Below are 15,947 nucleotides of genomic sequence, written 5' to 3' on the forward strand. Positions count from 1 at the left end.
TGAAAAATCTGTCATTCTCCTCCATAACCCATGGCACTCGAGCTTATGGGACAAATTCTACCCTCAATACATAAGTACATCTCCAATTCAGATCAATACAAGTTGTAACCACGTATCTGAGTGCAGAGTAGGGTGACCAGATGTCCCAATTTTATAGGGACAGTCCCAATATTTGGGGCTTTGCCTTATATAGGTGCCTATTAACTCCCAACCCCTGTCCTGATTTTTCACCCTTGCTATCTGGTCACCTAGTGCAGAGTTTGGTTGCTCCAATTTTGTCTGGATCCCTGAAAGACAAACAGTAATAAATACGAATTCTAAACCATGTAAGTATAATGTACTGGTCAGAGTGTGTTATGCCTCCAATATATGCCATCTAGAACAGTGCCAAGAGAATATTCTCTCTGGCATTGATGAATTCAAGGTAAGAAAAGTGAAGAAACTGTGTACATGAGAAATTTTTCATACCCAGGTTTATTACATTGCATCACTTGCAAGTTTTGCCAGGAGATAGGTGTACAGTAAGAATAAATATATATATTTATTCAACACATACTGTAAAGCATACGAGCCAGTTTCATTTTCAAAAGACTCAGCTCTTCTGATATTAGGCACGGCAATTTATGTTTCAATGGAATTAAAACTAGTAATTAGCTTAGTTAAAAAGGGTTCACAAAGGTTCACTAGGCTTCTGGTTCCCAATTGCTGTATAAAAAAAAATGCTACATTATCCCCATGTAATGACTCTAAACACTGTTGTAATAGTACTGTAAACGTGTAATGTTACAGACCATTACAGTCAAACAATGCTGGGTTTTTTTCCTTCACGAGGGAAACACCAGACTTACTAAAGCTGGATTTTTTTCAGTTAGCCACAAACCGACTTCTAATTTTGTGCATGCAATTCACAGTCATTGCACACCTCTTGAGAGTGCACCTCGGCCAGTTGTGACTACCGCTGGTTGGGAATTTTTCAAACTGTTCTCACGTTGAAAAATACTGGTGCACCAAAAGTGAAACTGTTCTCAAGAAAGGGTCGGTGTTGATGAAATTTTTGACTTGAAAACATTTTGGGAAAAAAAAGTTTCAAAATTGTTGAACCATCCGATTTTGACATTTTCAGTATGGAAAATTCTGGTTTGCTGATCACCTTTCATTTCGAAATTTAAGCTAAAATAAATTAAAAATTAGAAATAAAAAGTGGTCAGAATGAAACAAAACATTTACATTAGCCTAGTGCCATTTTTTTTTTTGGTTAGTTTGGGAAAAATAGAGACTTCAACTTTTGTTTCCCTCCTTGTGCCTCAGTTTCCCCAGGTGTAAAATTGGGATGAGGATACTGACCTTCTTTGTAAAGCACTTTGAGATCAACTGTTGAAAAGTACTATTTAAAAGCTAGGTATTGTCATTGTTAGACTAGCAAGAAGGAGCTACGTATTGAAGTTCACCTTGGGCTACACAGTGTCTAGGCCACTGGCTCTCAAACTTTTTTACTGGTGACCCCTTTCACATAGCAAGCCTCGGAGTGCGACGCCCCTTATAAATTAAAAACACTTTTTTATATATTTAACACCGTTATAAAAGCTGGAGGCAAAGCGGGGTTTGGGGTGAAGGCCGACAGCTCGCAACCCCCCATGTAATAACCTCGTGACTCCCTGAGGGGGGTTTGAGAACCCGTGGTCTAGGCCCAGCCCTAATAAATCAAGCACTTAGGTGATTGAGGCTTAGAGTTTACATGAGTGAGTGGACGCTTGGCATTCTGGGAGAGAGCTCGAGGGCTCAGCAGGCCAGGGAGAGCTTGGAAATATTTTCTCCACCTTCTGAAGCTTACCGTGTGAGCAGCTTGCTCTGCAGGAAGCTTTGACTTTTATGGCTGAAGCTGATTCCATGGGGCCAAGGGAGACTGCTTGCTGCCTCTCTTCTGGGAGGCACCTGGGGAGCCCAGGTGTCCAGGGGCTATAATGTGAGGCATGGGACTTCACTCCGAGAAGGCCAGACACCGAAAACGCTTATGGGGAAATGTAGGAAACCAGCTAGGGATAGCTCTTTATGGGGGGAGAACAATTAAAGGAGCCCAAACTGGAGAAGCCGGGAGCATTCTCACCAGTGTGCCTTTATGGGGAGAGGAGTGGAATACGTATTGCCCCCTCAAAGTACATTTCAGACTCTGGCCAGGCCTGTTCAGTTTGGGTCTTAACCTTCCCCTCTAGCTGTGGATGTTTAAATTCTCTTTCTCCTAAGCTCTGAGGGGGAAAATGTACTAGGGATGAACAGACTGAGAAGCTGCCAAGTTCCACATCAACACCACATGTCTGCCCTAGCACAATTCGGGAGAAGGACGTTAAAGGAGGGCGCCGATAGCGAACATGGTTACTTGTTCCATGCCAAAGCCATAGTCACTGTTAACTTGTGTGGACCAGCAATGTGCCAGCCCAGCCGTAAGGCCTGCATCCACACTGCAGATGGTTGTGTTTGCAGCACTCTTGCTTTAGCCTTGCCCCTCTCTTGGGCCAGCCAGTGTGAGTGCAAAGCACCACCCCAGCAGAGGGAGAAGTTTTTGTGCGAAGATGGGACTCTGATTAGGGGCAATGCCTCTGAGCCTCCATTTGGGGGCTCAGGCAAATCTCATTTGAATGGCTCCCTGTCTGACAACCTTTCCTGTCCCCCGCCTTTTGTTCTGGGTATCCTGCTCCACTCCTTTGGCAGCAACAGCCACTCTCTTATGGTGCCTGCCAGATTTGACCTGGGGCAGGTAGTGGTGTAGCTGACACCCTAATCCATTGGCCTCTGAATCGGGTACCTGCCTCTTTCTGGCTCTGTTTTTCTCCCCACCGTTTGGGACTGGCATTGTTAGTTACTCACTCGAATCATGTTCATTTGATCCTCTAATGGATGCCCATGCAGATAACATGTTAATTTATTAGTTCAGCTCAACTGGGCTGCAGAATGAAAAATTATCACAGGAGTTTTTTAATAGGATTCAGAGGGATTTTATAGGTCTCCAGGCACTTTTAGAATGAATAAGAAAACCCAGAGTATTATTTTGTTAACCCACATAATTCTATCCTGCCTAATGAGGGCTGGAGCTAATCTATAGAGCTCTACCCTGGGATGTGAATTATTGGAGCAGGTAAACACTGCTAAATACTGTAGTGCATCTCTGAGTTTTGGTTGCATTGTCACCATGAGTTTCCATTCTCTGACTCCGATACACTAGTTATAAAGTTCAGGGCAGGGATCCTCATTTAAAAATAAACTGCTTGCTTGATGAGGAAAAGGCATTCAATTACCCCCCTTTCCCTCTCTGATTATTAGAGGTTTTGTGATCAATGCAAACATTGTTTGTGGGATAACAGTTATCACACAGTGATGCCATTAATTTTAAATGCCTAGAAACTAGTTTTCTAGAGGAGACTCTTAGAAATTACCAAGCGGGGACACACTGGTTATTTGTGGTGCCCACAGCGATTTTGCACAATCATTCTAAGGGCTCATTTCAGACAAAGTGTTACATTCTCCCCTCACACCTAAGGAAGACCTTATTGTTTCATTCCGCACCCCTGAGTCATGCATCTGGAAGCCAGATCAGACTCCAGAGCTTGCTTTGGCTGGTCCTTCAGGGGACAGAAAACAAGGAACACAGGGACTCAACCCAATTTAAAAGAGACCAAGGTACCCTTATCCATGTGTGGAAGAAATATTTATTCTTGAATCTTACTTTGTTGTTGACAGTGAGATCATCAATGGGACATCCCCTTAAAAGGCAGTAAGCGAGGGATCAGAAATACAGGGCTACAGTCATTACACCAGCTGAAGATCTGGCCCCTATTTGTGAAATCATTATAACCTCTGTCCTTGTCCGTGTTATCTCAGTTTAGCTCTTGCCACTAAAAACAAAGTATTGCAAAAGTCAATCTTGTTAATAGTTTATTTAGCTGTTCTTTCCCCTGGTGTGGGTTATGCTGTAGCTCAGCAGGGACTGAGTTAAAAACAAGATAAAGAAACCCCGGTGATGAGAATAGCTTGGGGGAATGTATCTGAATTACCAGAACATCTTGGTGCCAGGCCAGAGCGGAGTAAACTCCAAATTGTTAGTTTCACAGTGTGTACATGTGATAACCAACGGGGCAGGCCAAACCAGATAAATGTAGAGTTCATTATTACACTTACAAAGTTAACATATGGCAGCACGAGTAATGCTCCATCCAGTTATCATATCCATTTTCCCCCACAACTGCTGCTCACACAACATGTAGCTTAGCTAAATTTTGAAAAGCACAAACACATTCTTCTTTCAGACCCTGGAGGTGGGTTTGTTGAACTAAATGGCCCAGTCATCCTTTCTGTCCCATTGGGCAGTTATTTGAGTGATCTGTGGTGGCGGAACATCAGCCATGACAGAAGTTGAGGAGTACTGGGTGACCCCCTGCCAGGAAGAGATGCCTTTTCAGGATGTAAGCTATTTATAAGCATTTAGCTGCACTAAATGAGCTGGACAGAAGGTGAGGAAGATCTGACACAGAGGAATAGTAAATTCACTCATGTTTATTTAAACTGTAAGTTTCTGAAGCTGGATTGAGCCCGAGGATACATTGGTTATTAATGAATTCTCCCAATGCCTCTTTGAGCCAAACTCCAAATCCCCATATCTCCTCCTATGTGGGACGCTGCACCTTTTCTACACCATCTCTTCGCCCAGAATATACTTTCTGATGCAGTGTGCCATGCACCATATTCTTGTTCTTCTTCATATCACTCTGCAAGACTTGCCTCTCAGCTGGCCTATCAACTCTGACCACACTTAGGGTTTGAATCTACCTATATTATTGTAGCCCACACTTATGCATTGTGGCTCTGTTTCCCTCTAGTGGCTAGACTACATAGGCTCATGAGACCGATACAGCCTTACAGTAGCAGCCAGACGTCCCAGTCAGGGATCAGGGCCCTGTTGTGCTGGGTGCTGTACAAATACAGAACAAAAGCATGGTTCGTGCTCCAGAGAACTTACAATCTAAAAGTAAAACGAGACAACAGACCTGGAGAGTGCAGGGTAACAGAAAGATGACTGTGATAGTATCTAATATCCTGGCACCAACACAGCTCCAACACCTTTGCATATGATTATGATAGTTGTGATAAGCAGCATTCACAGCACATTAGCTGCCTAACCATCCTTGGTACGTATATATAGTACTTATTGCCCCAAGTGGCATAGTGCCTCAAAAACGCGAATGGGCTTATCTTCCCAACCCCCGTGTGATGTAGGAAAATATTTTTACGGTTGGGGAACCGAGGCACAGAGAGATTAAGTGACTTGCCCAGGGTCACAAAGGAAGCCTGTGGAGGAGCTGGGAAGTGGATTTCGCTCTCCTGCATCCCAGTCCAATGCTTCATCCACAAGGCTATTATCCTTCCTTCCCTGATCTCAGTTATGTTGGATCTGCAGAAGTGTAATCCCATTGGCTACAGCGCACTCACACCTAATCATTCACACCAATGTGAATGAGGTCAGAATTTGGCCCTTGACATTAAAACAGCAAGCACACTGCAAGGAAAAAATAAAGTCTTTCATACAACCAGAAACTAAGAAGACTCCTGCACAGCAAAGAGAGAGACTGTGATTTTGTAGTTTCCCATGCCCCGCCCCTCCTGGTTGGTCACCATCCCTCACTGTGTTCTGTCTCAGGGGGAGTGTTATTGTGTAGACTCAAACTGTTTCTGCCTGTTTTATGCAGTACGAGGAGGGCTCTAGCCCTTTCTGCCGACTCCTTCTATGGGTGTCATAAAGTATTGCTGGACTTGGTCTATCTGTTCATTTGTTTGCATCTCCCTGCTAGACAACGGAAAGGGGAATGCGGTGGCGGAGCTGTCATGCATATTAGTTATGATTCTATCAGCCCCACTTTTATGAGCTCATGATTCAAGAGTCTGGCGTGGAGGATGGAAATGCTTGAAGGCTTATTTTGTTGAAAACCCTACGTAGCGTATCCGCTGACGACTCCCCTTTGTTTCAGTAATTTAAAACTAGACAGAGAGAGCACTTGAGGGAGCATAGGGTGCAATCGTGCACTGGAGGGGGTTGGACAAGGTGACCTAATAGGTGATTAGCTGCTCTAATTTCTATGATTTATACATATATTCAGGTAGGCTTGCTTCCCCTCCACTGTATGTTGCCTTTAATAATCTATACAAAAAGTGTCTATGCAGCCAGGTATGAAGCTCAGAAGAACACACAGCCATGGAATGATTTCCTAATTGGCATCATGCACAGTCCTCTACATATTGGAATGCATGCATTTAATAGAGAGAGAGAGAGAGAGTGTGTGTGTGTGTGTGTGTGTGTGGGGCTTGGGGAAACAGATACTTGTTTAGTGCTAACTCTGGCTACCCTAAAAGATGCAGTGCACATATGAGCAATACATTACATCCACCATTTGTATTTGTTTATCCATCAGCCCCTAGGGGCAGTTAAAATAAGTAACAATAACAAACTTATATGAAACCCCAGGTCTTTCCTATATGCTTACTCACTTATACAAGCCTTTCAGCAGTACTCTGGCCACAAGTGACTTGCAAGTATTCTGGTGCAGGAATCGTTTATTTCTGGCATTGTGAAGGGTTGACCGTTCTTGCCCATTTTTGGTGTCCTGCCCATCCCAAGCATTTATTGGCATTTCACGAAATCACCCACGTGTCTATCAGTCAGGATTGTCCCACCCTCTTGATGGAATCTAGGGCTCAGTCTAGTCTCTGATGAAACCAATAGATAAGACTCCCATGGGTTTCTATGGGGGCTGGATTACTTAGTCTGTCTTGCAGAGAATGGAGGAGGAAATCTATGCCATGGTTGGCAGTGCAGGCTACAGGAGGCGATACCAACATGCAAAGCTACTTGAAGTACAAGTAGTTTTCTCACTTCATGATGAACTTGAAATTTGGGACTATTTCCATGAAAAGTCTCCCGCAGTTAGGAAAGGCATTTTCAGCTAAATAGGATGGTTTTATAGTGCAAGTGGGCAAAACATTTTGGGGCAAAAAATTGCCACGCATTAAAAACCTGTTAAAATGTGTGCTTTGGTGTGATTGTGATGTGAAAACTGCCATTGGGAAACGTTTTTCAGTGAAACTTTTTTTTTTTTTAATTGCAGATTCAATTCGGCCAAAACTTTTTGTGAATTCATGTTGAGTTTGCAGAATTGTTTGTCAAAAAAACCCCCAAAAAAACAGCCAACCAACACCCCCCACCCCAAAACTCCCAAATCAAAATGTTTCATTTTGACATTTACTAAATGAAATATTCTGATTTTTTTTCAAGTCGAAATGACTTTTTGTTTAAAAAAGTAATTAAAATTTATTTAAAAAATTAAAATGGAAATAAAAATCCAAAATTGAAATGAAAGGTGGGGGAGGGGGAAGGGGTCAAAAGAAATATTCAATTCAAGCAGAAATGAGTTGATTTTGGGGGTGGGGGTGCTAAAACATTTGAAAAAAAATCATTTTGGATCCAAAGCAAGATTATTTTTTATTATAGTACAAATTATTATAATATTTGTCTGCGCCCAAAGCAACACATTTTAATAACAATAAAATGAAAGAGCGAACTTGGTGAATTTCAGCCAGCTTTAATGTGCCCTCTGCTTTACTCGTTGAGGTGGGACATCTGCCATTTTTATTCATGTTAATAATAAAAGCTCTTTGCGGCAGGGGCCATCTCTTTGTGTACAATGCTTAACACAGTGGCATTAGATCCATAGTAAGAGAACTGTCCCAATCCAGCCCTGCTACTAGGCACTGTTCTAGCTAAGCCGACGTCAGCTGCTACTTCGGTTACCGAAAGTGACGTTTCTGTGTTTGCTTCCTTTGTTACTGCTGTTCGTAAAAGGGGACCGTGCACAAGGCCAGGGGCTAAACTATCACAATCTGAGTCTGCAAATAGCAGGGAGTGGAAGCCTGGCATCTAAGCAACTAAACTAATGGAGCAGAAGGTCACTAAATGTTACTGAGTCCTGTTGGTTGCCACCCACCTCAAAAGCACATCCCAGTCAGCCCTAGCAAGTGGGAAGCAACCCTGTAGTGTTTGACTGTCAGGAATGAAGTTGAAGGGGATGGAACTGAAACAGGAAAAAGAGGAATCTGAGAGAGGCTATTAAAGAAAAGGGCAAGGTTCCTTAACGTACTGTACTAAGCAGTGGCCTGACCCAAGGTCACGGGACTGATCCAAACCCTACTGAATTCAATAGAAACTCTCCCACTGACTTTATTGGGCTTTGGATCCGGGCCCAAATGCAGGAATCTTGTTAACTTTTATTCCAGGACAAAACATCTTTCACTTTCTTCCAGACCAGTTTAGAACAGGGACAACCTCCAGGAGAGGTCTGACAGCCAGGTTTGTCTGTGTAAGCAAACATTGGGCCCTAAAATCAGTAAATATGCTCCTAAAATACACACTGTAAATCAGAAACCACAGTGGTTCCAGTAAAACAATCTGGTTGTCAAAGGAGGCTGGAAAGAATTACAATTCAACACTGGGCCCTGATCTCTTGGTGCCTTGCACTTTGTATTGCCATTGACACTAGTGCAAAATGTGTGTCAAATGCTATTGGAATAAGAATAGCAGCACTTTACACTCACTTTGCATAGGTGTCGACACAAGTTACAGGGCAATAGAAAACCAGGCCCTTAAATTAGAGGGAAGGTTGTCTGAGGTTTCTCAAGACTACTCTGGCTTAGACAGCAGGGGGTCCTAGTGCATAGATCACTGGACAAGGTCTCAGGAGACCTGGATTCTCTTCCCAGTTTTGCCACTGCCCTGCTGCATGACCTTGGTCAACTCCTTTCACCTCTCTGAGCCTCAGTTTCCCCATCTGTAAACTGGGGATAGTGATGACCTCCTTTGTAAAGCACTTTGAGATGAAAAGCACTGTAGAAGAACTAGTTATTACTATTATTATTATTACCTGTTTGAGTAAGGCAAGCAGCTATTTGGCTCTCACCGGAAGAAAGCACTTTGGATTGCAGTCTCACTGGATACATTTTAGTATTTAGAGTGACCACAAGTCCCGATTTTATAGGGACGGTCCCGATTTTTGAGTCTTTTTCCTATATAGGCTCCTATTACCCCCCACCCCGTCCCGATTTTTCACATTTGCTGTCTGATCATCTATTAGTATTGGGTTCCTTCACTGATCCTCCCCCCATTCTGATTTTGCAGATAACTTCATAGAGGAGCAAGAGAAGAAGGGCTGTAGGTGAAGAAGACTTGACTGAGAGAGATCACCAGGCAGGTGTCCAATTTATTGAAAAATATCCCTCCAGTGTTTATGCAAGAATCATGTTTGTTTGTTCTTTTTTTCATTCACTGCCTGCCGAATGTTTCAGCCTTATCGTGAGGCTCCAAGGTATGCCAGTTCTAATCCGTGACTCCGAGCTAACTGCTATCAAAAGACAAATTGGGCGAGATTCCAGCAGCGTGCATTGTTGATAGTCCAATAAGGAATCAATAATACAGTTAGTTACCATGAAGCTTACAGACTACTGTTGTGGTGGCAACCAAGTATTAAAGAAGCTATTGGATATCTAACTGGAAAACTCTCAGACAGACCTATTATTTATTTGTTTGTAGCACCAAGGAGCTCTAGTGATGGACTAGTATCCCATTGTGCTAGGCACTGTACAAACATAGACAACAAAAACAAATCTGTCTGAGCCCCAAGGAGCTTACATTCAAAGTAGTAATAATAAATATTTATACTATGGGAGTGTCCAAATGGGCTTGGGCTCCATTGTGCAGGGCATTGTACAGAAAGAGACAATACCTGCCCTGAATTTACAATCCAAAGACATCAACAGACAAAAGGGAGGCAATGTGGATACAGAATAAAAGGAAGTGGATGTGGTGAAGAATTGACACCGTGTTGTTGACTAGTTATGTCTTTTGAATTTTTTTTTTAATTGGGGTTAGAGGTGGGGAGGAAGGGAGTAGGAAAAGGGTAGGAAGAGGATTTTTAGGGCTTGGGAAGTAAAAAGATGCTGCGTTAGTTCCAAATAAAATATTGAAAGATGTAACCTCGAATCCCACGTTACTGACTTTTTGCGTAGATTCTAGGGTTCCCGGTCTATGATCCCTGTGTGCAGAGGAGTGGGACGACATGAAGGGAAATACATGAGAATCCATCAAATTTTCTTGCCTTGGGGAGATAAAAGAAATTAAGATGCCATCAATGGGACTTCCAAATGTTTTAAGGAGCTGCCTTGCTATTCCTGGGATAGGGTGCTAAATTCTGCTTGGCTGTTGTACATGGATACATAAAAACCTTAGGGCAATAGCAGGGCCTCTGGATTTCAACCACAATCTACTCTTGAGAGTGGGCCATAGGGTAGGTCAAGATTTGTGGGAAAGGAACATTCCCTTCTTCCCTGCGAGTGTTCTTTCTATCAGCTGGCCTGCCCTCCATGCATGTTCCGGCTCACACTCCTTATCCAAGGTAGGGTTCCAAAGGGGCCTGAGGTTATGATAGATGCTCATTATACATAGTCTAAGAAGACCAAAGGCAAAATGAAGCCTCTTCACAGAATTTTGCTGTCTCTCTTCTGTGAAGGAGGCATAGGGACTGAATGACCAGAGCAAGCCATTGACCAGATTCTGCTCTCCTTTACGGTGACTTCAATGGAGCAATACCAATTTAAGCCCACTAAGAATCTGGCCCATTATTTGTAATGTGGGTTGATCAGAGTTGAGGATCATCATTGGGGCAGTACACACAGCTACTCTGCCAGTGCTGTACCAATGACGTGGCGCTGCAGATGGCTACACACTGCCCAGGGCTGTCAATCTGACAACTTTCTCCAGCACTCACCAGACCACATGAATCAAGTGGCATTTTCTTCCTGTAGTGTGAAAATAATGAAATGTGAATCTCAGCATTGGTAGAAATTAGCCTAAATGATACACCTGAATCAGCAGTTTATTTGACAACATAACTGCAGATTGATGACAACCCATTTTTAAAAAAAATAATGACATGTTGATTATATGTTAGCATTGCCAAGGATAAAAAAAACACTCTAGAAAAATGGGTACAGCCTGGAGTTTTGCAAACATTCCCTAGTGGCAAAGGGCTAAAGTCTTCTATTATGAAATACTGGACAAGAGAACACTTCTTATGTTGTGAGTATGTCCCAGTGCCAGGAATAGGATGTTTCCGAGTGCAGCTTCTTCACAGCACCATAAAGATTGGAGTGAGGGGGAGGAAGAGCAAAAGGACCTTTAAAGAGAAATGTGTGAACTATTACTGACGTGATTAATCCAACTGGGCAGTTGCAACATGTATACTAGTGCTTTGGAAATAATAGAGTGGCTTCATAAATGGCTAGTTTTTAGACATGAAGGTGTGCAATCAAATTGCAGGATAAATTAAAATAAACATAAAAGCCCCCACCCACCCCCGACTTTACTGCATAATGAAATGGAGAGAACTATAACTTGTCCCTTCAGTGGATACACAGGGCAATGTCTGCAAGGGAAAAAAATATAATATACATAATGGAGCAGATTCTCTGTTCCATCTGAATTGCTTTTGAGTGTGGTTGCTAGCATAAGGTATCTATGAAGCTGTTGTAGCTGGTTCTGGGAAGATCATCCCAGTGTAAGAGGATTGTCAGGGGCAGAGGGCCAAAGAAGTGGTCTTTCCACAGCCACAGTAGTGGGTGTGGTCATGGAGAAAGGTGAACGTCTTCCCTGATGGTTGTAATGTCTCCTTGGGGCCATTGGAAGCTAGTTACATTGGCCCCAAGGAGACGGGGAATGGACATAGGTAAGTAAAGACAGCCCTTGTTCGGGGGGGCCAAAGATGGTGGTGTCAATGTTCAGCTGCGTGCGTGTGTTCTCTCTGCATGCTGTACTGACTCTAGTCAGACAGCCCGTATTGAACTGCCCAATAAATCCACAGACTTGGTTTTCTAGTGAAGGTGTCGACGAAGCATGGTGCTAATGCCCCGGCTCAACGGTTATTGGTAAACTAACACACGTATGCCCGTGACAATGGATGCAGCTCAATCATGGCGGGACTTTCCACTGCTCCCTCGGTTGGACAAAGACACTCTCTCTGAGATACATCTTTATACACAAATACAAACAAATTACATATTGCCCCGACGTATTAGGGTGCCACCCTCTAACGTATTAGGGTGCCACCCATTGCCTTGTTCCTGTAGGTTCGATTAAAACATCTCTATTTATCATGCTGTCATCCTGACCTTATCCTTAAGATGGGTCAGCATGTTTCTGTTATCTTTGGGGAATGTGTTTATCGGGGTGTTCTGGTACCAGCCTTCTGGAATGTGCTTGCGTGAGTGCTTTATGCCTCGCATCTCTTTGGAATATGCGCTTTTGCAATATCAGCCCTATGCTTGCCAAATTCTGTGAGCAGGACCTGCCTCTTGCTCACAACTTAACTTTGCTTTATATCAGCAGTTTTGACTATTTTAGCCCAAGCCTCAGGCCTCATACCAGGCCTCTGATACGTGGGCTTATGTTTCAGGGCCTCTTCCTAATACAGATGGTTTGAAGTTGATACACATTTGGCACTGTATATTCACCATATGTCTGATAGAATGAATGTAAAAATAGGGTATTCTTTTGCCTGGCCCATTGCAGGCAGCTGCTTCTTTTTGCCTTTTAAGTGTATGGATGTTATTGACAGCACCTTACATCTGCTCTTAACCATTTCTCCTTGATTCAATAAGCATCCATTGGAAGTGGCCCCAAATCCATCAGGCCCACATCATATTAACCCAGTCCTTAAGGACACTGTGACACTCTGTACCACAAAGCAGCACCTGGAAACCCCGTATTCTCCACTGTCCTAGAATTATGATATGTTTAGTAAAGTATGCCTTGTGAGGTATCATTTTAAATGCCTTGATCTGTTGAACATTAATATCTTGTTGGATTGTATGTGCTATCATTGTATGTGAAGTTATGAAGTTTTGCTATGTGTGTGTTACTGAAATACATTGTGAGGTTGGGAACACCCACAACCAGCCTTTCAGGTACAATAATGGAGTAGCCAGACATCAGTTAATGGCTCATCAGCACCCAAAGAATCCACTATCCCAGGAACTGTATACAATGGAGACTTCTCAGAGAGAACACATAGACAATGGAGACTGTTTGGCCAGTGGGGACTGCCTGATTCCCCACGTCAAACAATCTTTCCAGTAAGCTGGAAGAAACTATAAAAGAGAGGAAACGACATCATCACTGGGCCTCTACCCCACCCCCAATGCAACACCTGGAAGAAACGTCTGGAGGACAAAGACTTGGAACTGGAGGAGGGTGGTCCCATGTTGGAAGGCAGCCTGTGTATTGAGGATCTGTGGCCTGTTTGTACCATCTATCCTGGGGAGACAGTGCTTGATTCAAATCCAGTTTAGTTCGTAGAACTCAGACTGCGAATTTTGTTTCTTACGAAACCAACTCTGATTTCTATGCCTGCTACTTATGATCTTTCTGTAGTTAATAAATCTCTTTTCTATTTGACCTCAAACAGTGTGTTTTGTTTGGAGTGCTTGGGCAATCTCAGCTGAGTTTACAAAGGCTAGTAGTGTGTGTACTCTCCACACTGAGGGAGTGGCGGACTGGGTAATGAACTTACACTGGCCAGGTTTCTGACCAATGCAAGATGTACAGTTCTTAGGTGCAAGGCTGGGGACCTGGCGGGAATTGGCTGGAGCCTCTCTATTGTTGGTTCATGAGTGACTAAAGCTATGTCTACACTGGCACTTTTCTCGTTAAAACTTTTCTCCCTCAGGAGCGTGAAAAGACACCCCCCCGAATGACCGACATTTTAACGACAAAAAGTGCCGGCGTGAGACACGCTCCCGCCGACGAAGCTACCACCCCTCATTGGAGGTGGTTTTATTTTGTCGCTGGGAGAGCTCTCTCCTGGCGATAAAGAGCGGCTACACAGTACAACTTACAATGGTGCGGCTGCAGCGGCACGGACGCTCTGTTGTAAGGTGCGCAGTGTAGACCTAGCCTGAGAAAACACACATGTAACTCAGTTGGGGGTGTCCTTGCCTATGGATGTCTGTAAGTGCAGTACCTGCCAGAGGTTTGTGGCTTGACACAGCATCACAGAGTGAGAGGGATCCCCCAGGCTGGTGGGACAGAGGGCTCAGTGGTCCCACAGTCCAGATTGCACCCCGGGAACCCCATCACAGACACCGATTAACCTTATTACAAATGCTGGAAAAACAGTTAAGACTGCAGCAATGCTATTGTCAGCTGCACAGTTTTAGAGCTTAACTGTAGTATTCTTTAGGGTTTTTTAATTATTATTATTAATTATTATTATGAAAGAAAATGTTTTTCTTAGCTCTTGTGGGCCAGATATTTGCCCGGTGTAAATGGTTTACTGCCAGTGTTTTCAGTTTACAGCAGCTGAGGGTTTGGCCCACTGTACATAGAATAGAGTTGAGATTTTATCTTCCTGAGTTAGAAGATGATTTAATTGCTTATGATGGACAAGATGTGGAAAACTTCTGAAAGAGAACCGAGTGCCTTTAATTCCCAGGGGGCATCTCCCGGACTTAGGCCCATTATAATGGCTAGAACTTTGCTTCCTATATTGGCAGATATACAGACCTTTCTGCTCCCCTTTGGTTTTTAGAACCTGGGCGGGCATTTATTCATATATCTATTTCTCAGTAACCGGAGGCTGAACTAGAGTGAATGTTCATAGAAGTTTCAATAAAACAGCATAAGGTCAACTGCTGTTTAAATCCACACCATCAGCTCGGCTGTTGCATTTTACGGAGCTGTGAGTCCTGGTGCCAAAGGGCAACATGTAAATTGAACTGTTGTTTTGAAGCATGTAAGGTAATAAATGGTGCTGTCAGTTGTTTTCACCCGAATGACAGATGTATTCTCTGCAGAATGGATGCCATGCATGGCTATTATTGCAAAAATTTCACTATGTACCGGTTGCCTGCTGTTTAACAAATAAAGCCCGAGTCAAATCATTTTAGTTTGTGCCCTAGTATCTCTGGCTTAATGGCAGTTTTACTGAAGACGTGTGTAATTTCCCAGTGCTCCTGATGGATCCTCAGATTGAGTGCCTCGGTGAAGCACATTCACAATGCAGTCCCACGCGTCCTGAAGGAACACTGCTTATCCTGCTGTTTTCTAGTGGTCCAGGGTAAAAATATTCCATTTCTGCCACTAACCATGAGGTTTCTGTTTCCCAGTGGCTATGGTGAAATTCTAGCTCCTGGCAAAAATTGTTAAGCTTTGCAAATTAATTGCTTGTGGAAATTTGCCATATTTTAGAGAACAATAATGACATGCTCTTACATCTCTATCGCAGTTTCTCCCCAGGAGGATACCAAAAGGGCTATATAAGCCATGGGTCCAATGTTACAGTCCTTACAAAACCCATTTTGAAGTCAAGCTGGTCTCTTTTCTATAAGAATCACTTTTCCTGACAAGAAATTGCAGCAGCTGGTTAACAGTTCACCACAAAATACAAAGCCTATTACTTTCCCAAGCCTTTGGATTCAGCAAAGCACTTAAGCATGTGTTTACTGTTAAGCCTATGTCCCATTGTAACAATCACCATTGCAAACCTTTTAACCTTTTATTAAACAATGATGGGGCAGGGATTAGAAAACAGCATTCAAACCTTAAAAACTTAAGTAAGACTTTCAGTTTAACAAAAAAAGATTCCATTGTAGGCGGTCTTAAGTTGCTGTAGAAATTCAGTTCTGTTTTTATTTTTAAAACAAAAGCGCACGGATACAACTACGGGGAGCAGAAGGAATATCAAAGCTAGAAAATGCATTTTCTGTCACTGAGGCTTTTTTGACTTGCAGCTAACTACTGAAAAATCACAGGAAGAAACCATGGTGTAATTAGCCACTCTGAGACATAGGTCTGCGCACAGTTT

General features: G+C 43.1%; 1 long non-coding RNA gene across 1 annotated transcript in view; it reads left to right on the forward strand.

The window, feature by feature from the left end:
- LOC128824876 (uncharacterized) overlaps nucleotides 1-9,655 on the forward strand; it is a 189,177-nt gene extending 179,522 nt beyond the window's left edge. Inside the window, exon 3 of the long non-coding RNA XR_008442535.1 lies at nucleotides 9,212-9,655. This is a non-coding gene — a long non-coding RNA (uncharacterized LOC128824876). The remainder of the gene's footprint in view (nucleotides 1-9,211) is intronic.
- The last annotated feature ends 6,292 nt before the right edge of the window (nucleotides 9,656-15,947 follow it).

This window comes from Malaclemys terrapin, chromosome 16 (genome assembly GCF_027887155.1).
Source record: "Malaclemys terrapin pileata isolate rMalTer1 chromosome 16, rMalTer1.hap1, whole genome shotgun sequence".
Classification (NCBI taxonomy): Eukaryota; Metazoa; Chordata; order Testudines; family Emydidae; genus Malaclemys; species Malaclemys terrapin.